At 37.3% G+C, this 23,394-nt stretch overlaps 2 long non-coding RNA genes and 1 other non-coding gene across 5 annotated transcripts; 2 read left to right on the top strand and 1 right to left on the bottom strand.

Annotated features, from left to right (window-relative positions):
- Positions 1-9,520: 9,520 nt before the first annotated feature.
- LOC131253437 (uncharacterized) lies at positions 9,521-16,647 on the top strand. 3 transcript variants are annotated; one of them, XR_009175172.1, is made up of 5 exons: positions 9,521-9,709; positions 10,636-10,730; positions 11,305-11,377; positions 16,011-16,081; positions 16,572-16,647. It is a non-coding gene; the product is annotated as an uncharacterized LOC131253437 (long non-coding RNA). The 3 variants fall into 3 exon arrangements; XR_009175171.1 differs by lacking the exon at positions 16,572-16,647 and having other exon boundaries at positions 16,011-16,144; XR_009175170.1 differs by lacking the exons at positions 11,305-11,377; positions 16,572-16,647 and having other exon boundaries at positions 16,011-16,144.
- A 31-nt stretch (positions 16,648-16,678) lies between these two features.
- LOC131254060 (uncharacterized) lies at positions 16,679-17,401 on the top strand. The gene is made up of 3 exons (XR_009175468.1): positions 16,679-16,825; positions 16,921-17,078; positions 17,209-17,401. It is a non-coding gene; the product is annotated as an uncharacterized LOC131254060 (long non-coding RNA).
- A 5,039-nt stretch (positions 17,402-22,440) lies between these two features.
- On the bottom strand, positions 22,441-22,547 carry LOC131254486 (small nucleolar RNA R71). The gene has a single exon (XR_009175599.1). It is a non-coding gene; the product is annotated as a small nucleolar RNA R71 (small nucleolar RNA).
- Positions 22,548-23,394: the final 847 nt, after the last annotated feature.

The raw sequence follows: 23,394 nt of genomic DNA, 5'->3' as shown, positions 1-23,394 counted from the left end.
TTCAACTATAGGTAATACGGATGTATTTGATGAATACTTTCCTGCCTTAGAGCAAGAAGAAATAAATAAGTGTACAACCGAGTCAGAATTAAACATATATCTCAACGAACCAATCGTGAAGGCCTCAAGCATAGATTTTAAAGTTTTGAAATGATGGAAGATAAAAGTTCGTGAAGCAAAATACCATACACAGTCGTTGTTGGCATATGGCTGTAACGTCTTGAATTTTTGCTATTTTGGATTGTCAAAAATCCTTAATTTTGTTTAAAAAAATATAACTAGCCTGTGTCATCACTTACTGACCTTTGATGCTCAAGGTGAGCCTATATATATGTAGGTGTTGCCAATAAAGAACCACACGAATTCGATTAATCAACCATAGAAAGCCAACAAATCCGCCCAATCACTTAAACCTCAAGTCTAACTTTGTAATTTGTTCATTTAGGCCCAAATCTAGACAACTTATCATTAACCAATCAAGACAACCATAACTAAATAAAAACCTACCTAAAGCTGAGACAACTATGGGTCAGATCTTAACTAATAAATCAAATCAACCCAGTTACCCATTTAGCCTAAGAACCAATAGTTTAGAGTGATCATGACTAAATCGCCACTTTCACTAATTGTGAATAGGCCACACTATGAATATAGTTAATCCAAATCCTAATAAATGCGCATAAGAAATCTTGATACCTAATTCATTCCAGAAATGCCTTAATTATCCAAACGAGTTTTATACTGCTCGTTAGTGGGCCACTAGTTCCGAAACTATAAAATAATGTCCGTCTCACTGAGCTTGACATACATCACTAGTGACAAACCAAAAAAGTGCCTATAACTATTCAACTTGGGCTAGAAGCCAAGTGCTTAAAACGAGCAAATCTCTTATGCTGAAATATGAAAACTTAAGTGAAATAGACCCCTTGCTATTTCGCGAAGTGCGACATTCTGATTGTTAGATTGCGACCAAACTCGAGGTACGAGTCAAGGATATATCCCCGCCCATATCTGTATAGTTGCGTCCTCGATTGATCATTGATGACTGTCCATCGCAAATGGGGTCCCCACAGTCAATCGAGGCATTCGATCTCCACCTAATTTGGACCAATCGTGGATTCTATGATGGGGCACCTACCTCATGGCACGGATGAGCCAACGGGCCCCTGAAGGAGCCCTGTGCACCAAAATTCAGCCCACTAGGGGCATGCATGTTAGAAAAAGGGCCTGCAGGTCCATTTAGAAAAAAACAATTAGACTATATAAAGCCCCAAAACTCATTTCCCTACTCCCATCTGAATTTTAATCTGCAACAGAGAGGGAGTGGGGAGAGAGAGAGAGAGAGGGACCTTGGGGAGGCTAGTTTGAACAATTTTTTCGCCCCTGCTGGCCACAGCAGAACCCGTAATCGTGACGCGCTGTAGGAAAATAGTCCCATGGAAAAAAGGAGGTAATTACCAAACCCTCCTCGTGGATTTAAACCTCATAAGCTCATTTGCATGCGCCATTACAAGCAATTTCAATAGTGCAGGGCTCCGACACACTAGCCTACAGATCCCAACCTTAGAAGTGGCACCACAAATCAACGAATCGCCTCTAGGTGCAGACCATTACCCCTATGTTTTCGTTTATCGAACCCCATGTCATGATTAATGATTTCTATTATGAATGGATGAATGTATGTTAACTTGTGCTAATCAATTATTTATGTAATGTGTAGATGAATGCATACTAACTTGTGCCAATTAATGATTTGTGTAATGCATAGACGGATGCATGCTAACTAGTGTCGATTATCGATTTGGGTAACGTATGGATGAATGCGTGTTAATTAGTGCTGATTGATGATTGATATAATGCGTAAATGAATGCATGTTAACAAGTGTGTGCTTGTATGGCTGCTTACTTTCCATTATTTTCTATCTTAGTGTAATGTCACCTACATGGTCGGTGAAATACGCCATAAAGTAGGATTTTCTAAATTCATTATTTATATCCCTCCCTGTTAGTCACGGTAGTCAATTTATTAGTGCGATTGACTGACCGGGACTACCTGGGTAGCCGAGTTGGCTGGCAAACCGTAAATCCACAAGGGCGGCCCTGATTGGGTTGGCCACCCTAGACTAGTTTGATTGATCCGGGCCAAACATGGATAATCAGCTGTAGTCGGACTACATGGGATGCTTGCATGTAATGCCGGTTACGCCGTAGTTAGTCCGAGTCAACTGAATTAGCCTAACAGCAGACTAGCCACATATGTTCACGTCTACTTGAATCTAGAGCACCCCCATACCCTGGAAAGGCCTACTAATAACCGTTACTAATATGATCCCCAAGTCTCAAGAGTCAGGCATGGTGGTATGGGATATTATATCCGTGTTGTCGGACTACACTAGAGTGACGAGCCTCTCCGTAGTGACCAATGAGCAACCAATAAGACTATGGGCTTAGAACATCAAACCGTAATGATGTCGCGACTGTTCCACGATTGCATTTGGGTGATGACCCTTACATTAGTTGTGGGCACCCTCCACTCATCGATGGGCGGCCTAACCTTGTGCGTTCGAGCTGTGTCATCCGGGTCTTGGGTGATTGGTCTGACTAGTGTTAGCTTGGGGAGTTGTTGTCTCGGTGGTAAACCCTAACATGGATCAAGGATCACAGGCATAGAGCTGCTATGACCGCCTTGGGCCTAGCAATCTGGATAAGGCCATTGATTATATGGAGATGTTCCAACTTCTCCAATCTTGTTGGTGAACGGACTTAATTAATTCACTTGGCCAACACGAGCATTCGTTGCATGAAATTAGCTAGGTGTGGTGACTCGACAGTTGAGGTCGCGCGTTGAGGGAGTGTTGATCATTTGTGAACGTAAGATGGAGTCACTACGAGGGAGTGTTGGATGGCGAGGGCATGCATCATATCAAAATGGCATGCATGTGCATTAAGAAGAGTGTTTAGGGATTGTATGCTTAAGTTATTTTTCATTAATTATGCATGTGGATATGATAACATGTTTAACTTAGAGTTAATGGAACCACCGAGTTGATCACTTACTCCCACTCTGGGACAGTGTTTTAAAACACCAACTAGACCCTATCATAGATGCAGGTATCCTTAAGTCCAACGCGTTAGGCGAGGCATCCATGGACTCAGAGGAGGAGTCCTCGTATAACCAGTTGCTCAGTGGGCCGATGTAGGATACCCTTGGGTCATCAATGAGATCCTAGAGTGGACACATTTATAAATTTTGGACTGTATATTTTGCTCAGAGGTAGTTCGGTACTCTGGATGGACATGTTTTACTAATAGTTGATTTACTTGCGTTAAATTCATGTTTATTCTAGGGTACATTGCATAGTCTATTTTAATTTTATGAACTACTCAAATTCTAGGTGAAATGAATTATAAAATCCCACTTCTGCAAAGCATAAGTGGCACCCAGGATATCGGGATTCGAGGATTTACTCGGCCTTAGAAACTCGAGGCATTACAATGGCATTTTATCAATTTTGATTATAATGATGGTATCAGAATCTACATTGAGCACGGGGTAGGGTTATTAGCAAGTATTGAAGCTATCTTACACCAAAAAATAATTGAAGTGCCCGTTTGTAAACAAGATTGGTTGCGGCCAATTTGGGGCGATAACACTTTTGATGCTAAGGATGAGGAAGGGGATGAGATAGAGAGTCTTGGTGAGACTGCACCTCCATTTGTTTGAAGGAGGTTAATCATTTATATTCTGTTGTTATCGGTAGTTTTGAATGAATTACACTTTTAAATTACTGGTTTAACATTTATTATATTTTTGTTAAACATATGTTTCTAGAATATTGATGGCTTTAAATGGCTTATACTTTTGGATTTATTATTATTTAAATTACATGTATCATTCATATCTTATTTTTAGGCTTTTAGTTGTTATTAAAGATAGCTCATCACGACTCACCTTAATACAACCAGCTCGCTTGCCTCGACTTAATCGAAGCTCGACTCAGCCTGAATCATCAGGTCGAGGCGAGCTAGCGTGTTGAGCTCGAAAGTCGAGCCGAGCCAAGCTGAGCTTAAGCTAAGGTTAGAGTTGGGCTAAGCTGATCTGAGCTTGGCACAACTTGACATGACTTAGCTCAATGTATAGATCTACACACGTTACATGATCAAGCAAAAGAGAAGATAACCACCAGTGACCTTGCTTTCTGGGATTCCATCTCCTAGACTCCACATGGAATTTACTATATCATTTAGTTTTGTATAGAAGTCCATGAAAGTTTGATTTTCTTTCATACAAATTTCCTCAAATCTTGTAGTGAGGATTTGAACTTTTGATTTCTTGACTATAGAAGTTCTTTCATGTGTCATTTCAAGAATATCTCAGGCTTATTTTGCTGTATCATATGAAATAATTCTCTTGAATTCATCAGGTGATAGAGCACAAGTTATGACATTTAAGGCCTTAACATTAGCACTGCTTTCACTTTTCTAAGGTGTAGTCCATAAATAGAATGCAGTTTCTTTCATAGATTTAGGCCCCATTTGTTAAATCTGAAGTCTAGAGACCGAATCTGAAATCTGAAGCCTGAATCTGAAATCTGAACTAAAAAAGCTTGTTTGATAATTATGACTGAAGTCTAAAAATTAAGTAATGAATCTAAAACAAACTGTTTGTTAACAAACATCTTAAATGTTAATTTGACACATTTACCCCTATCTCTCATTTGGAAATGTTTTACATTATAAAGAAATTATTTTCTATTAAATGAAAATAAAATTATTATATTTAATTCAAATAAATTAAAATACTTAAAAAACTAAAATATCATCGTAAGGCCCTCAATTCCTCTTAGCGGGAAGATTGTCACTATGTGTTGTATAGGATTGAACACCAGTAGCAACAAAATCTTCAAATAAGGCCCACCTTATATTTATATGCTATCCAAACTGTTTATAAGGTCATTCCCAGTTGGATGAAACGAAAACATATCCAAAACTTCGGTGGCCTATTTAAGTTTATTTTCCATCCAATATGTCCATAAGGTCACAAATACTTGTATGAAGAGGAAAGAAAATTCATATTGATCTAGAACTTCTATGACCCCAAAAAGGATTTCAATGGTAGATGTTCAATCCTCTGCTACTTTTTGCAGCTTTTTTTTTTCATCTCAAGATTTAATACGAGCTTGGAAAATGGATGGATGGTTTAGATATAATACATATCTTATGATGGGACCCATGGAACTTGGTGATGTCAATACAATAGCTATATAGCGGGTGTGAGGTACACCAACCAATCTGCATCCTACTTGAACGCGGATTAGCTACTGACAGGTTGAATAGCCTGAAGTGATGTCATCAAGTTCCATGGGCCCACTATGATGTATATGGGCCCACTATGATGTATGTGCTTTATCTACACTGTCCATCTATTTGGAGATTTAATTTTAGAGCATGATTTAAAGAATAAGGCAGATCCAAATATGTAGTTGACCCCACCACAAAAAAAACAGTGGCGAAATTGATGCCTACCGTTGAAACCTTCTTAAGGCTCACCGTGATTTTTATTTGAAATCCAACCTGTTCACAAGTTAACACAGACATGAAGGAAGGGAAGAAACAAATATCAACTTGATCTAAAACTTTTGTGGCCTATTTAAGTTTTTAATGCTAGGCATCACTCTCTCCACTGGTTGTTGTGGTAAGGTCGACTAGAGCTTTAGAATTGACTCATTCTTTGGATCTTTACCTAAAATTATATTTCCAAATTGATGGACGGCGTGGATGGAAAACATACATCATGATGGACCCACATAACTTGGTGACGTAACTTTAGTAGGGACTCTCACTACTCAATCTGTCAGTATCCAATCCATGTCCATAGAAACAGATTGGCAACTCCCCTGCCATCAGCCAATGGCTGATGGTCAGTGCCATGTGGGCCCCACCATGATGTATGTGTTTCATCCATGCCATCCATCTATGTTTCTAGATCATTTTATGGTATGAGATCAAAAATGAGGTATATATCAATCTCAAGTGGACCACATTACAAGAAAACAGTGTTGAATGAACGTCGACCATTAAAAACTTTTTGGGGGCCATAAAAGTTTTGAATCAAGCTGATCTTTGTTTTTTCCATTCATCTAGGTCTATATGACCTAATCAACAGATTGAATGTCAAATAAACAGTACATTAGGCCTTAGGAGAATTTTAATGGTGGATATCCAATCACTATTATTTTCTTGTGGTATGGTCCACCTGAGATTTATATTCCTCTCATTTTTGGTATCAAGTCCTAAAATGAACTTTAAAAATGGATGAATGGAATGGATGAAACACATACATCATGGTGGGGCATAAAGAAGTTTCACAGGTTAAAAGTAGATTTTGTATTGCGCAAACAATTTAAAGAGAAAAAATAAAGAGAAAAAATTACCATAGTAACTTCAAAAGGGGTAATTTTGGAAGCAAAAATTTTTTCTTAATGAAAAATTCACGGAGCGCATTCCACAATCACCATTAAGCCATACTCTATCATGAAAAGAATTTAGCGAAAAACCACCTAGAGCTTGCCTTCTTCCGCATTAACGACGCATTAACAAACACCACTAAACACGGAACATTTTCCCAATTCCACGTTAAGTACAAAAACTCAGCGTTAACAAACAGGCCCTTAGTTCCATCACTGCCTAATACTTCAGACTTAGGATGTTTCCATTTGGTTACAGTGGTTGCCACATGCTTTCATCTAAGGATTTTTTTTAAATCCTCATCCTAGCTTTCATATGCATAGTTAGAGCCATTAAAAGATGGTGGCCTAGTAATAGACAAGCTATCGAAAGTTGAAATAATTAAAACTCTAGATCTTTAACTCAAGAAATTAATCCAAAAAAGAGCAACTTAGCTCTGATACCACTTGAAAAAGTGAGCTTAATAGTCCTTGAGGGGGGGGGGGGGGTGAATATGACTATGCCAAATAAAAATTAACTTGTTGAAATAATAAATAAATTAGGAAAAATACTCTCACTAGTATTGAAAATTTGATTCAAACTTAGTTTGTAGGACAACCTACACCCAAAACAAAGTTTAGGCATGACAACCTTATTTCACGAACGATCGTCAGGATCAAGATCTCAAACGAAAGAAAGATTTAAAAAAAAGAAAAAAGAAAAAAAAAGAGCTATCTATTGTAAGCATTTACCACATTTGCATAAATAAAATTACAACCATTATCCACATATGCAAAGAGTAAACATTTACTATAAACACCAAGAATTATAGTGGTTCGGTGTGTACACCAACTGTTCTCAAAACAACTACACCTACTTCACTCCCAAGATTACAAACCTCGTAATCTCAGCTTTCACTATGAATAAGGTTTTCACAGGGTTACCTTAAAACCTGATACAATTGGGATTTTAGGGGGCTATCACAAACAAAAATCCACACTGAGATTTTCTGGCAATATCAGAAAAACTAATAACTGAGATTTTTTGGCTGTCTCATAAAAAACCAATTATGCAGAAAGTAAATTGATACTTATCTTCACCTAAGGAGATACTGTAGCCGTAAATCACTTTTCTTGAATGCCAAATGTTTGATGTTCAGTCCAATATAAAAGGTCAAGGGTTCTAATTGATTTTAACTAGATTTAAACCCAAAGGCTACTTACATTAATTCCCTCAAATCTCAATAAGAGTAAATACTCTTTTTGATAAATCAGAATGACAGAATTTTGAGAAAAAGAATTAATGAAAAAGCTATAAAATAAAATTATACACTACCAAAAAAATGACCAAAGGCTACGAACTATGCTAGTTTTTAGCTACGGACTTAAACCGTAGCTCTATTGCTACGGCTTAAAACCATAGCTAAAAATAAGAAAATCGTAGCTAAAAGTTAATGCCACCACACGTACCTACAACACGTGATAGCCCCATAAGGAACTCTACGAGGCCCATTAAAATGTGTGTGATCCATCTAATACATTTATCCATTTTGAAAGATCATTTTAGGGCAAGAGCCTAAAAAAGGAAGTAGATCAAAGGCTCAAGTGGGCCACACAGTAGGAAATAATGGAGATTATATACGTACCATTGATCGATGGTGTGGTACAATTGGACCTTCGATTTGCCTAGATTTTTGGGCTATTCTCTATAAAAAAAATACAAAATTAATGGACGGAGTGGATATATTAAATTCATTATGATGGACCCCACAAAGGCCCTAATTGGACTGTCCGTCTAGAACCCGTAAGACGTATGAACGTTGAGGGGCTGTGAAGGATGACACAACGGCTACGGCTATAAGGCCTTTAGCTACGGTCTAAAACTGTAGAAGAAAAAAGTGAAAAATCGGCCCGCGCGCTACCCTTTTCTCCTTCCCCCTCAAATGAAGTTTCTAAAATTTCTCTCCCTCCACTCCGGGGAAAAAAACCAAAATCCGCGCATCCCTCTCTCTCTCTCTCTCTCTCTCTCTCTCTCTCTCTCTCTCTCCCAAATCCTCCCTCACGAATACTCCCCTCTCACGAACCCCTCTTCTCTCCTAAAGCATCCCCTCTCTCTCGATCTCAAGAAGACTCCCCTCTCTCACGCCATAATCGGCGTCCATTTTAGGTATGTAAGATAGATTATCTTCTTCTTTCTCTTTTGAATATTCATAGTTCTGTCTTCTTTTTTTATGAAATGGGATTTGGGGTTTGAGGGGGTATTGATTAGATTGATTGGGGGTTTGAGGGGGTTCAAAGATTCAGGGTTTGTGCTGATGCTTGTGACATTGAGCATGAATCAGGCCACACCCCAAGGGATAGTCAGGATGGAAATGGCAACCACTGAAACCTTCTTAGGGTTTTGAATAATGTGTTGATAGATTTGAAGCCTCTTTAATATGTTGTTGAAGCCCTTGCTGATTTATCTACTATCCGGTTGAAGACATTACTGAAAATTCTTATTCTATTCATTTTTTGAAGAATTTTTCAGAGGGATTTATTTTTTTTGTTGAATGGTTGGAGATACTGCTGGACGTTCAGGTTTGGTAGCTTTTTTAAGTAGTTTTTTCTTCAGATTTTCAACATCTATTTTGCAGCGGTAAGAGTTTGCTGGCGATTGTCGTTTAGCCTTCTTTTCTGATTTATTTGTCTAGCCGTAAGGCCCCTCCTCTCATCCTTAGTTCTCTCACTCTGTTTTGAGGTGATATATGGCCTCTTAGTTGACTTTTGAGGCACTTAATCCTGTTAACTCTAAGACAAAATGATTGATTGCTCATTCTGAAAATCTTGGTTTACAGATTACCACATACACCGACATAATATAGAACCAATGAAATCTGTGGATTCTCCACGTGTCTAATGTAATTCATTTACATTATAATACAATGCCAACTGCTATAGTTTGGTATTTATGTTGACGTAAAGAACAGATTCTATATATTGTGAAGGTCTTTTGTCATTTCTGTTTTGGGAATTCAAATAGTTTCATCTTTGAATTTATTTTCATTCTGTTGTTCAACCTAAAAATAGTTAGATCAACATTTACTGGTCATGTAAGAAGACTCGCTTCTAATGTTGAAATCAACACATGCCTTGATGGTAGTTCTTTTTCATGCTTCTGAGTATATGCTTCTTTTTTTTTAGTTAGTGCATACCCTTATTTTTGTTTTCTTCTAATTCCCTTCTAGGAATTATGTGTAGGGGGCAATGGAATTGTCAATGAGGTTAGCCATTTGTTTCAATTCTAACTTTTGAGTATATGCATTTTTCAATTCAAGACTAGAGCTCTAATTTGTTTAGAACGACTTGCAAAGTACAACCAGGTAGTTCCCCCCAATTCCTTTCCTCATTTTTAATATATTAATCTTTTAGGGCATGCTTGAACCTTATCTAGTGCATGTTGTGTTTGCGATGTATACCTTTTCATGTTTTCAGTTTCCATCAATTGTCTAAGCAATGAGAAGTAACAATAGGTAGCATGAGTTGGTTCTTTCATAGTTCTAGATAAATAGTTCTTGGTGGAGTTTTCTAAAATTCTTTTGGAAAGTTCTTGGTGGAGTTCCAGATAAATAGTTCTCAAAAAGAAGCTTATCAAAATTTTAAGGAAGTTTGAAAGAAGCTTACCAAAATTTTCTGGTTGTAACCATGTATTATACAATGCTCGGGGCCAAATGGTGTACAACATTCAGGTTTTCATTTTGTAAAAGTAGGGGGTGCTCACAGATATTGACGGCTTGAAATTATTTGTTAAAATATTTTGAAAATTGCTGGTGAAATCTCTCAATCAATAAATATCTCTATAAAATTGTTATGGATTCTGTCAAATATTCTTTTTCTCCATAGTATTTTCTTGGATTCTGTTAAATCTTCTTTTTCTCCTTAGTATTTTCTTGGATTATGTTGAGACACAATTTACCTTGAATGTTGATTCTAGAGGCATATATTGTGTCTAAAATTTCAAAACTAAGGGTATGCTTCAAGTTGGCTTTAGTCTGTATTATCTAGTATTGAATTGAATTAAAATAACTAGTAGTTTAGTAAAGTGGAAGCTACCTTTTGGAATGTTTTATATAGAAAATAAACCACTTTTTCTAGCCTTTCTTGGGTATGCTTGGTTATCATCTAATTCTTTTAGATTTCTTTTTCTAAGTTTATTTAAAATAGGGTAGCATGAGAAAAATGCGAAGAGGATTCATCGAAGATGATTGAAGAGGATCTTCACAACATACATGCCAAATTGCCAATGTAAGCAAGAAATGAGTAAGGTTGACATTGTTATTCTGGAACTTTTGTACTAAATCTGAAACTTTTGAATCATGGAGGTAGGGGTAGCTTGTTACTTGATTCTTGTCAAGTGACATTTTTGCATATAAAACTAACAAATATGGAGATCCATGGTAACTTAAATTTCCAAAGGCAATCTCATTGGGATTGCCTTAGGAAATAGCATATGCGAATTGAATTGCTTATGGTCATTTAAATGAAGAGGAAATAACAAAAATAATGGTGTTTCTTGGCATGCACATATACCAACATTTGAGTGCTTTATAGCTAATTCAGATATTTGCAGTGAGAACCAACTAGAATTTGCTGATTTACATTTTATCTCAGCATATTGGAAGCTTAAGCATGGTCATAGGTCAAAGAACATTCTTGTTGGAAGGTATATCTTCAAATTATCAGTTCATCTCTTGTAATTGACAAGAATTTTGTTCTTGTAATTGGTTGGAAGTGTCTGATTTTTAATTGGTTGGTTATTTGTTCCAATGCAAACTAGTAAATGTATGCAGAATTCCGCTTCTCATTTTGTTTTTTGTAGATGCCAAAGTGCTTCATTGTTGTATGAATCATCAAGTATCCAGTGCTAGGTGCTAATATCTCAGTTATCTCAAGTACGCAAGGCACATATGTTCATACATACATAAATTTGTATTTCATTGATAGGTAAAGAGAATTTTATTAAAAAGAACACCAATGGGCTAGCACATGACAACATATAGAGTAAATATGCAACACCATATTGGAGAAAGTAACTAATGAGCTAGCATTCGGTCCAAAATCGCTAGACAATAATAGGAAACATGGAAAACTATCATCTTCCTGATTGAACAGGGCTTTCGCAAGCATACTTATGACTTTTGATCTACTTCTATAGTGGTGATTTGCTTGGTGTCAGTGAATTGGTAATGACATGACACAGTGTATTTCTTCCGTTCTACCTTATGAGCATCTAGAAGGAATCTAAAGATGAAAATTCTGTTAGCTTCATTATGTATTCAACAATGTGGTCAACACTCAATTCTAAAGGAAGCAAGTTTCAAGTGGGATGATCAATAGAACATGATTTAGTGGAGCAGCTTTTTAATGATTGTTGTGACATTGTTCTTGCACATGCACATCCAGCTTGTAACCTTCATGCAATTGAAACTGAAATCTTGACATGGAGAAAGACGTCCAATTGCACACTTCTTCCATTGATATGGATTGAAGAAGATGGCCTTTAACAACATGTTGACTAGGAAATAAGTCTCGACCTCCTTGGCATTCTTTACAAATTATTATCAGACAATTTAATAAATATGTCAACTAAATTCATATAGCATAAGTAGTATAAAACATAATGTGTAACAACAATTGAGGATGTGTGCTTTGCTGGTTAGGAGTTATGCTCAGTTAAAGGGAAGATGAGGTTCAATTCTTGCTCTTTGCTTATTATTTTTTTTATAAAACCAAACAGAAAGCCACAACGAGTCGCATTGAGTTGCTCCTACTACTGGGTTTCCTGATGACTTAGCTAGAAATTTTGCTGAGTCGAGTTGACTTGGCTGAATTTTGGGTTGATTTGGCAAATTTTAGAACTATGATTTCATCTGCAACTGCTACTTATATGTCATCTCTTTGTACTTGTGATTTGATGGATTCACAGATTTGCTGTGTTCTGAACAATTGGCACTTTCTTGTAGATTTTGGTACCAATTGCCAATGGCTCAGTGGAGATGAAAGTTGTTATGATAATTGATATTTTGCAGAGAGCAAAGGAAAATGTGGTGGTAGCATTTGTCGAAGATAAATTAGAAATAGTGGTAGCTAGAAAAGTGAAACTAGTGGCTTATATATGTTTAGTAAGCACCCTGTAGTGGGCAATTCTGCAAACCACCTCTATTCTAACCTTTTTTTTTTTTTAAATGATACCAGGCTGACTAGTTTTTTCGAGCCTAGAGGATTGAATGGGTGTTCGTAGATAAGGGCAGACATGATGTATTTGCATGCATGTGTTGACTCAAAGTTAGCTATACCACTAATCAAGTTGGGTTGTCAGTGATATCGATCAAATGGGACTCCTTAATTCAAACCGATGGTTAAGAGAAGAAGAAAAAAGAAAAAGATAAGAAAACCTGTCTTGCATTTTATTTTTCAAAACACCCTGGACAGGGAAGGAACATTTGGCACATTTGGCACATGTGTGCATTGGCATGTTGGCACATGTTGGCCACTTGTGAATCATTGGTGTCACATGTGCACATTGACTCCTTAATCTTGATGTAGTTCACTTCTACTTTGTGTCTTAGCAAGGGATCTCGTTCATAAAACATCTATAATCAATATTTTATCTTTTCTTGCCACTCTATGGGTCAGTTTGGCTTGAGCGTAACAGCCTAACAGGAGATCTTTACAGGATAAATCCTTTCTCCAGAAGAGGTCTTTTAGAAGGCCAAATGGCTCGTGGTTGACTGGGCCAGGGCTTCTTGTCTCTTTGCAATGGCTTGGTTGAATTCTTCCATTGTTTGTGGAGGCCTTTTTGTTGTTTGTTTTAATTGGATGGTTTCTTATCACTGTTACATATATATATATATATATATATATATTCCTGTTTTTTCTTAATAAAAATCATATATATATATATATATATATAATACATAATATATATATATATATATATATATATATATATATATATATATATATATATATATATACATACATATATATATATATATTCCTGTTTTTTCTTAATAAAAATCTTGTTACTCTCAAAAGAAAAAATCTTAGCTTTAATTGACTAAGAATTGTGGGGCTTCCACACTAGAAGGCAGACGGTAATTTCCTTAGTTCACTTGTTTTGCCATAGTTGATGACTTGATGGTAATGAAATGCTCCAGTTTTACATTGAAATTTCTTTGTAGGGTCTCTTGCGCTCTCAATTACAGATGACAAATGAAAAAAAATGGTAATAAGAACAGGTTAGATTTCCCTTTCTATATCTAAAGTGCATTATGTCATGAAAATAGAATGGTTAGATCAAGGTTTGTATCTATTTTTATTAAATATTAAATACCTTCTATTTATTTTATAATTCTTTTATTGGAAATTAAAGTGTATTTTTGCTTGGCTTAGGAAATGAGGTCCAAATAGTTGGGACAATACTTTGATGATGATGGCTAGGAATTATGGTCCAATTTGATTGATTGGACTATTCACATGCTTGAATGCAAGTAATAACTTGAGATTTTTTATTTTTTTTCTGCATAGTAGGAGACATGAACCGGTTAGTTAAGGTTGATCAAGGTATATCAATGGCAATGTGCAAAGTTTTGAGTTGAGTTTGGCACATATGAAACTAGGTGAAGAAATTTTACTGGAGTATTTTTCCAGCTAACTTGAGGATTGATGAGGGTACAAACCCTAAAGAGGTCAAACAACTCAACACTGAGTAGGGGTCAAGCTTTGCTTTGGAGGAAGATGTGATCAAGGTGATTTGAGGTGGGGACTTCATCTATGACATGCCATTGTCTAAACTAAGAAATGGCCAGTGTTTCCAGTGCTTGGGCAAGAGGTGAGTTGGATTCTCCATCTCGCCTACATGGAACACCACTACATGCATTGATTCCCACAGTGTTGAAATAGATTGAAGCTTGTATTGAAAAGGTTTAGGAAGTATAAGAAAGCTTGTAGAGTTGAGGGATAGTCGAATGCTTAACCATCAAAGTTAAAACTAAAAAAACTGAGGCGATTCTAGCAGAGATGCTTTGGCTTGAAAAATACTACAAATCAAAGACAAGTTAAAAGAAAGCAAGCCCATGGTGACGGCCCACATCTGTAGGGAGCAAACCCATGGTGATGACCACTCACCCAAACCTTGCAGTTACCTTCTTAATATTCATATTGAATATTAGGGCTTTACTTTCAAGTTGGACTTGAAAGGAGAGGAGCTATATTTTGATTTATGCCTCATTACGGATTCTAAGGAAGGTAACTTCAATTTAGTTATTTCCTTTCTTCTCAATTGAGCTAGTTAATTGAAATTTAGGCAATGGTTTGTCCAAATGCTTGCTAAAATTTTCACTTCGTGACAAGTTGAATCTATGTCAATTGTAGGTCAATTAACTCTTACTAATCATGCACTTTACTTTGAGCCATTACAGGTTGTGTCTTATGATAAGGCAAAAACGTATGACTTATCAGATGATTTGAGACAGGGTGTTAAACCTGCGTTGATTGGACCATGGGGCACACAACTAATTGACAAGGCAGTCTTGTATAAATCCATCTCCTTGTGAGTCACCTCATCCACCAACCTGTGGTTTATGTATGTCTTCTTTTCAAACCTGTGTAATTTTGTTAGCCTTAGTAAGTTTACATGTACATCTCTGCTAGCTGTTTGATAGGCAATCCAAGTGCTAGGACTACATTGATATGTGTGGGGCATTCGAGCTGGGCATTAGGCAGTCCCAACCATAAAGTTACCTCACATGTATTTTGAATGTGGGCTGTTGACAGTAATTACTAAACCATCTAGTGTTTCCATATGTGTGGGTTCGCTAATGAGGCAACAAGCAAGGCCCAAGTGATGCATAGCTTGGATGTGCACCACACGTGTCAAGTTGGCACATGCAACTTCATGTAGAGTTGCTTCAAGGTAGGTGCTCACTGACAGCACTATGTTTTGGTCACGAGGGAAGGTGGCAGGGTGTTGCTCCTTTTATGCATCTCTTATTGATTTATGTTTGCATTCTTTTATCAGATTTTGGTTTCAATTGGCTATTGGTCATACCTCTTCTTTTTTTCTTTTTTTTTTTTTTTTTTTTTTTTTTTTTTTTGCATTGATATAAAATGTTTCATTTTAAGATTAATCCATTATACTTTATTTTCATAAAACAGAATGTAAGTATAGATTTGGGGCTTTGCAGGGGACCTCTATCCTGTTTGTTCTTGAATTTAGGGGTACATGACTAAGCATTCATGCACACTATGGTAGTGGAAGTACATGGTAGTATTTTGCTCGTGTCCTAAGACTAGAAATATAAAATACCCTTTATCCACACATTAGAAATCCATCCACACATTAGAAATCCAGAATCTGTTTGATTGGAGACCTTTTCCTCCTTCAAACCATCTCTATTATATGCATTGGTAATCTCACTGTCTTCAATTGAGTTTTGAAGTTTCTTTCCTTTATTGTGATTTACATATTTTTACCGAGTTTGGGTTATGGATCTCACACAGATTGGTTTGGTTGAAATGCAGGCCATCTCCTTGGAAGAAATCAAGGAATCTATGTCTAATATGTAGCCATTGTCCTCTGTGAATTCTCTCATGTAATCATGTCTACTTTATAATTGTATGTGTATAATGAGAGAAGCACTTGGTTGTTTGTGAAATTTCATAGAGGATTGTTCCATTGTTCCATTGTTGTATAGCTGACGATCCTTTTACCGAATGTTAGCTACCATTGTTCCTTCAAAAAGCCTTTTCCACACAACAATGGTAGCAGATTTTCTATACATTAAATACCATTGAAAATCTTTTTGCAGATTTTCTAAGGAACAATGGAATAATGGAAGTTATTGTTCCAAACTGACAGTTGTTGTTTAAATATATCTTAATGTTGTTGTTGTATTGAACAATGGTAGCAGATTTTTGAAGTGTGTGGAACAGTTGTTGGGGTATGAAGGGTTTAGTTGAATAGTTGTTGTTGTATAGAATAGTTGGTGAAGGGTTTTGTAGATTTTCATAGAGAGATTTGAATTCATCTTTGTTCTTTTGCTCTTTTTTCTTGAATTTGAGGTTGGGAGTTTGGAATTTCAGGTCCTCGAGGAGAGTGATGGATTTCGATATGATCTTTAGTCTTTTTTTATGAACTGGGAGTGGGTATTTGGAATTATAGTTTTCTTTTTTCCGACAAAGATTTGAATTTTAGATGTGTTGCTCTTTCCATGTGAATCTGATTTTCTTCTAACATCTTTCTTACTGTAGATACGGTGTTAAGAAGCTTGAAATCATGGCAAATTCTGTCACGATCTTATCGAATGCAGGTCTTAGGATGACCATGTTTAGTCTCGGTAAGATCATTGATATGCTCATCATGATTCTTAGTCCTTGTTTTTCAAGTGTTTTGAATTGACTTGAACTGCCTTTGAATTTTTTGAATTTTCAGGACTGTTCATGGCCTTGTAGCCAAGAATCATAGCCTGTGGGACTAAAATCACCGCATACGGATTGGTTGCGAGGTTCCTCGCTGGCCCAGCTTGCATGGTGATCGCATCTGTTGGGGTTGGCCTCAGAGGCACAATCCTCAGAGTGTCCATTGTTCAAGTGTGTCCATTGCATTTTCAGCTCAATCTTCAAAACACACACAAACACATTTTCAGCCTCTTACGTATAATGTCATAACATGTAATTTCTTCTATTTTGAATGATGAAATTGATTTTCAGCCATGTGCAGTAAGCTTTCGGATTAAAGTGAAGCTGAGAGTAGGGTATTAGTTGATAACAAATTGATAACCAGTAGATGCACATCCATGGAGTTTTCACTTGCGATTGTTAAGAAGCTATTTGGCTGCGAGAAGGCATTAGATCTTGATGTTAATGAGAACTTCAAATAGACATATAACTATTATTTGGGCATTGTACTTTTGTGAATGGAAATGAATGATTGTATATGATTGAATGAATGAATGATTGTGTTTGATTGAATGAGTGAATGATTTAGCCATGAAGAATTTATCTATATTTGCCTATATGAGTTATCAGGGTGCACTACAATGGTAAGAGCTGCCATTATTATTTAAATTTGTTATCAAAAATAGGCATTAGCTACGGCTATTACCGTAGCCCTTTATTTGAAAACCGTAGCTCTTCCTAATTTAATCCTTTTGCTACGGTTCTCATTGTACTTTTAGCTATAGATATAATCCGTAGCTATATATAATTTTGCACTATGAAAAATATTGCTACGGATTTTATCCATAGCTATAGTTTTAATAGCTACAGATATTAACCGTAGCCTTTTATCTGAAAACTGTAGCTGTTGTTAATTTAAGCCTATTGTTACGGTTCTCGCTCAACTTTTAGCTACAGATATAATCCGTAGCTGTAAAAACCTTAGTGCTACAGAAGCAATGGCTACGGATTTAATCTGTATCCATTGCATCTATGGCTACGGATTTAATCTGTGGCTATAGCTTTTAGACCTATGGCTACGGCACCAATGGCTACGGTCGTGCTACGGACTTTAAATGTATCCATAGGCCTTTAGCTACGGTTTTTATCCATAGCCTTTGCCCAGTTTTCTGGTAGTGATAAATACCGCTTGATAGCTTGACAATAAATGAGACTTCTCTTTATCTTGAATTAGGGCTTTGATATGCTTAAGTTGTATTTTCGAATTGAGAAAGGACCTCAATTTATACTCACAGAATTTGTTCCTTCAACTGGTCGAAGCACCAGATTCAGTTCCAGTAAATTTTCAAATTCGAGCGAGATAAGATTCAGTAGATCATTAACTAGTTGAAGAGCTTGTTCGACTGGTCGAGGGTGACCTTCTACTGGTCGAACAATCTGTTCAACTAGTCGAACAAGCTGAATCCAATTAGATTATAGTTGCTGGACTTCGAGTCAAGGAACTTTTAACTAGTCGAGGAATCCATTCGACTGGTCGAAGACGTAATAAAAATTTTGTTATACTTCAGCTGTTTCTTGGACCAGTTGAGGAATTTCTTAGACTGGTCGAAGCAGAATTTGGACAAGTTGAAATTCAGTCGGTTATAAATATAAAAACCCAATTTAAATATGTTTTGAAAGCCCACAAACCTAAGGTCTTTCTAGGGTTTAAATTACTTGTATGGACTAAAATTCATAGGAATATAAACTTAAAGTTCTTAAAGGAGCTTGATCTTATACTTAGAAGATTCATCAGTAGGAATTGAACTTACACTTGGAGCTTGATCTTCTACTATCATGCTTAGTAGAACTTGAACTTGCACCTAAAGCTTAATCTTGAACTCGGAGCTTAATCTTCTACTAGCATTTTTAGTAGAACTTGAACTTGAAGGTGAACTTTCCATCTTAATCCACGTGACTTAAATTTTCTCTAGACTTCAACTTGAACATGAGCTTGTCTTTAACTTGAAGAACACTATGCTAAGTTGTTTTGACAAGACGAAATTTGATAAACCAGTTATAACATGTGTGTAAAACATAATAGTGTTGAGGATCAAATATTGCATATCAGATCCCAGTTATTGCCTGGATTTACGAACATGGTACTGTTTAATGGCCCGATTTAATCGTGTTTATGATACAGGGTGTATTTACAAGCTTGGACTGAAACAAGGTGTTAAAAGCTAAGATTTAACCCTCGGAATTCACCAAAGCATGGAAAGGACCCCAGGAGACCAAGATCGACGAATTTACACGCCAGAGACCTGAGAAAATCGAGAAACTGAAGCTCAAGTGGCCCGAAATTGGTCCAGAATGCTAGATCACAGGGTTCCCACCATCCGTTGGGCTCAAAACTTCATAAATGGCCTAAGAACCACAAATTAACCATACACGTCAAATTTCAGCCATTGGATCCTAGTAGAAGTGGCCCAACGGATATATCAGCCCATAAACCGTCAATTTTGGGCCCACATGACATCTGGATCTGCCTCAATTCTTGAATCAACGCCTTAAATGATATGGCAGAATGGATGGACGGAGTAGATTTCTCACAAACATCTCTGTGGGACCATACAGGTAGTGCATGTGCAAGTTATGCAGGTGCACCGGGCGTACACCAAATATCCAAAAGTCGGTCAGCAAGCGCTGACCGACTCTTCTTCTCAAAGCCGGATTTCACTCACAGCGGCGAACATGGGTCCGCCGGTTTTGCTCAGTGGGGCCCACCCCTTGCTCCTTTGAGTGATCTGAGCCGTCCATCTTCTCCAGAGGGTATTCTTGACCATCTCCAAGTTTTCTCTTCGGACTCATGCAAATGTAAGCATGTAAGAGCACCGTCAATCGCAGAATGGACGGCGGAATAGAAAACGACGTGGGCCACACCGATTCTAATAAAAAGCTAGCCAATTCTAAATGGTTTTTTGAGTAAAGTTCAATGATCGGTGTGGATTTTTTAACTGAAAATAATCGTGGGTCCACCGACCATCACAGCGCTAAAACGCACAGGCTCTATTTTGCAACAGAGCCTGCGGGCGAATCTTGTGGGCCGCCACCGTACGTCATCGGTCGGATTTGGATCGTCCATTAAGAGCCCAAGGTCCCTCTCTCCCTCACCTAGGTAACACATTTAGGAAACCACAGAAGATCAGTCTTCGATCATCCAAATAGACGACTGACGGTGAATTAAGATTATTCGTGAACCACCACAAATCAGATCCAAAATCGATCAGGTCCAGCTGGTTTTCCATGCACAATCCAATGAATGGACTGGATTTGTTAAGTTACACCAAGCATGGCCCCACCATACATGTCAGCGTAAGTTCCAAATCAGGATTGCATAACAAGTTCCGCACCGGCTGCGTAAAGAGGAGTGCGGAACTGGCTCCTCCAGGGCACTGGACAGCTACAAGAGGAGAGAAGAAACAGAAGAAAAGGGGGAGAAGAGGAGGAGAGCTTGGGAATTGGTGAAAGTTTCCAAGGAGAAGCTGGGAACGTGGAGCAGTTTTCTTACGGAGTAATTTTTTTCTTTTTTCTTTGGCTGTATATTTTCCCTTTTTTTTAGGGATTTGCTAATCATGTCTATGGTTGGCTAAACCTCTTAGCTAGGGCTAAGAGGTGAAGCTTGTAGCGTGATGGGGTGATTTTACGTTTTGGATTCATGTTTATGAACTGACGTTTGATTCTAGTTGATTAATAGAAATGCTTTTAGTTTTTAATGTTTTGTTGTGACTAAAATTACAATAGATCTGCGATGGCTTTGAGTATTTCTTCCTCCTTTTGATATTTATGACGTCAGGAAGCCCTGTTGTTCACCATTGTCTCATGGGCATGGTTGGATGACGGTATCCTTCCTAACTTTCATGCATTGTTGATTGGTTGGTAATTAGTTTAATTCTGTTGTTTGCTTTATCTCCTGGGCATGGTTTGATGATGGAATCCATTCAATTCATATACCTTTCATCTCGTGAAGACTAGATCAAGTAAGTTCAGTTTGATTCCCATGATTCTTGATGCAGGCATAAGATCTCCCTGATCTCTACAAGTGGATCCTCTGAATCCCTAGTTTCCTTCCTCTGAATTCCTTAAGTTCTACATTAATCTCTCACCATTATTCATCAATTTATATTTGATTTAGATTTCATCTTAGGCTAGTTCTATTTCTACCTAGTTTCAGATTACGTACAGGTTTCAATCCCTTGGGATTCGACCTCGGTCTCACCGAGTTTATTACTACATCACAACCCTATACTTGGGGAGTGAACAAGTTTTTGGCGCCGTTGCAGGGGACTGACAGCTATGTTTTCTGAAATCAACTAGTTTTAGGATTAGTTTAAGATTAGGATTTTTCTAACTTTAGGTTTAGTTTTTCTGATTTCTAGAAACTAATCTGTTTCCTGTTTTGTAGGACCTTGACATTAACTTCTAATTTGGTAATTCTTTTCCAAATCCTCTACTCTTTCTATTTTTAGAATTAGGGTTTGAGTTTTAGAAGTTTTCTAATTCTAGTTCTCTTTTAATTATAGAATTTTTTATTTTCTATTTTTTTTTATAGTTTTCCCTTTTTGGAAACTAACCCAACTCTTTTGTTTTGTAGGTTGGTAAATTCTTTCTTAATTTCCTCCTTGCTATTTCTAGATTAGGATTCTTTTTTTAGCAAGTTTTTAATTCTAAACTCTTTTAGACTCTAACTTTGTTTCTTATTTTATTTTTAAGAATAATCACTTTCTTTTAAGAATCTCTTCTTTTAGAAACTAGTTCACCTCTATATTCCTTGTTAGGAACTTTCTTTTATTAGACTCTCTATTTCTAGAATCTCACTTATTTTGTTTTGTTTTTACAGGTTTTAACTTAGGGACTCCAATTTGGTAACTTCTTTCCAACCCTCTCTTTCTTTCTAGATTTCTTATTTTCTTTCTTAGGATTAGGTTTAGAATTGATTGAGGGCTGCGAGTGTTGCATGCCCAAGTGGGCCCGTGACAACACTCGACATCTCTTGACCGAAGGAGGATTGGTTGAGGGGTTGACTATCCATCGCAGGACTAGACACCGCTCGAAATCCCCTAAGTTAACTAAAGTTATGGCTGAAGACCAACCTCCTCTACTTCCACCCAGGGTGGAGGATACCCAAGATGAGAATGAGGTGCATCAGGCACCCCCGCCTCGTACTTTACGAGATTATCTACAACCGGCAGGAGTGATTACGCCCTCATGCATGATTTTCCCTGAAAACACAGGACAAATGGACATCAATCCAGGAGTTATCCAACTCCTTCCCAAATTCCACGGACTTGAATCAGAAAGTCCATATTTACATTTGAAAGAGTTCGATGAGATTATAGCTACATTATATTTTCCTAATGTATCTGAGGATACAATCAGGCTGAAACTCTTTCCTTTTTCCTTAAAAGAGAAGGCTAAGACGTGGTTACATTCACTGCGTCCTAGATCCATTGGCACATGGAACGACATGCAAAGGGAATTCATAAAAAAATTCTTCCCACATCATAAAACGATTACCCTCAGAAAAGCAATCATGAACTTTGCCCAAAAGGAAGATGAAACATTCTTCCAATGTTGGGAAATGTTCAAAGATTTGGTTAGTTCATGCCCACAACACGGATTTGAAACGTGGCGCATTACAAATTTTTTCTACGATGGACTGACATCTTCCATGCGCTAAATGGTCGAGACAATGTGTAATGGAGAGTTCATTAATAAAGATGTCGACGAGGTATGGGACTACCTCGATAGTCTGGCTGAAAAAACACAATCTTGGGACTATTACCCAAAATCAAACACCACGTTTAGACCAACTCAATCTAAGAAGAAAGGCGGAATGTATCTCCTGAAAGAAGAAGATGATCACATTTATAAAGTGAATAATCTCATAAGAAAATTTGAGGCCATGGAAGGAAAGAAGGATAAGGTCAATGAAATTGTTTGCGGCATTTGTGATTGCAACATTCACACAACTGAAAACTGTCCTACAATACCTACCTTTTGAGGAGTGTTGAATGAACAAGCCAATGTCGTAAACAACTATCAAAGACCTTTTACTGGACCTAACTCCAATACGTACAATCCTGGTTGGAAAAATCATCCAAACCTTAGTTGGAGGAATGGACAAACGGCTACCCCTCAAGGTTTCTTCAATCAAAATCCAAATCAAGTGAAACCTCAAGAGGAACCGGTTCAAAATTCTATACAAGAGCTGGCTCAGGCAATGCGGGGATTTACAGATTTTATGCAAAAGATAGATTCTCGTATGACGGTTATAGAAAAGGAGATGCTTCCTACACAACCTCTCCCCAATCCTAAACCGCATTACGAGATTAGTGACCCAGCTTTTCAAATCAGATGGGGCACGCTAAATCCATCACCACTCTTAGGAATGGAAAGATCATTGATAAAACTCTTCCGGTTAGACCCGAAAAGCCTCAAGAACCAGAAGAGGACAACAATGATGGAT

Source organism: Magnolia sinica, chromosome 8 (assembly GCF_029962835.1).
Source record: "Magnolia sinica isolate HGM2019 chromosome 8, MsV1, whole genome shotgun sequence".
Lineage (NCBI taxonomy): Eukaryota > Viridiplantae > Streptophyta > Magnoliopsida > Magnoliales > Magnoliaceae > Magnolia > Magnolia sinica.
Note: the sequence above shows the minus strand (reverse complement) of the source record. Positions and strands in the feature narration are given on the sequence as shown.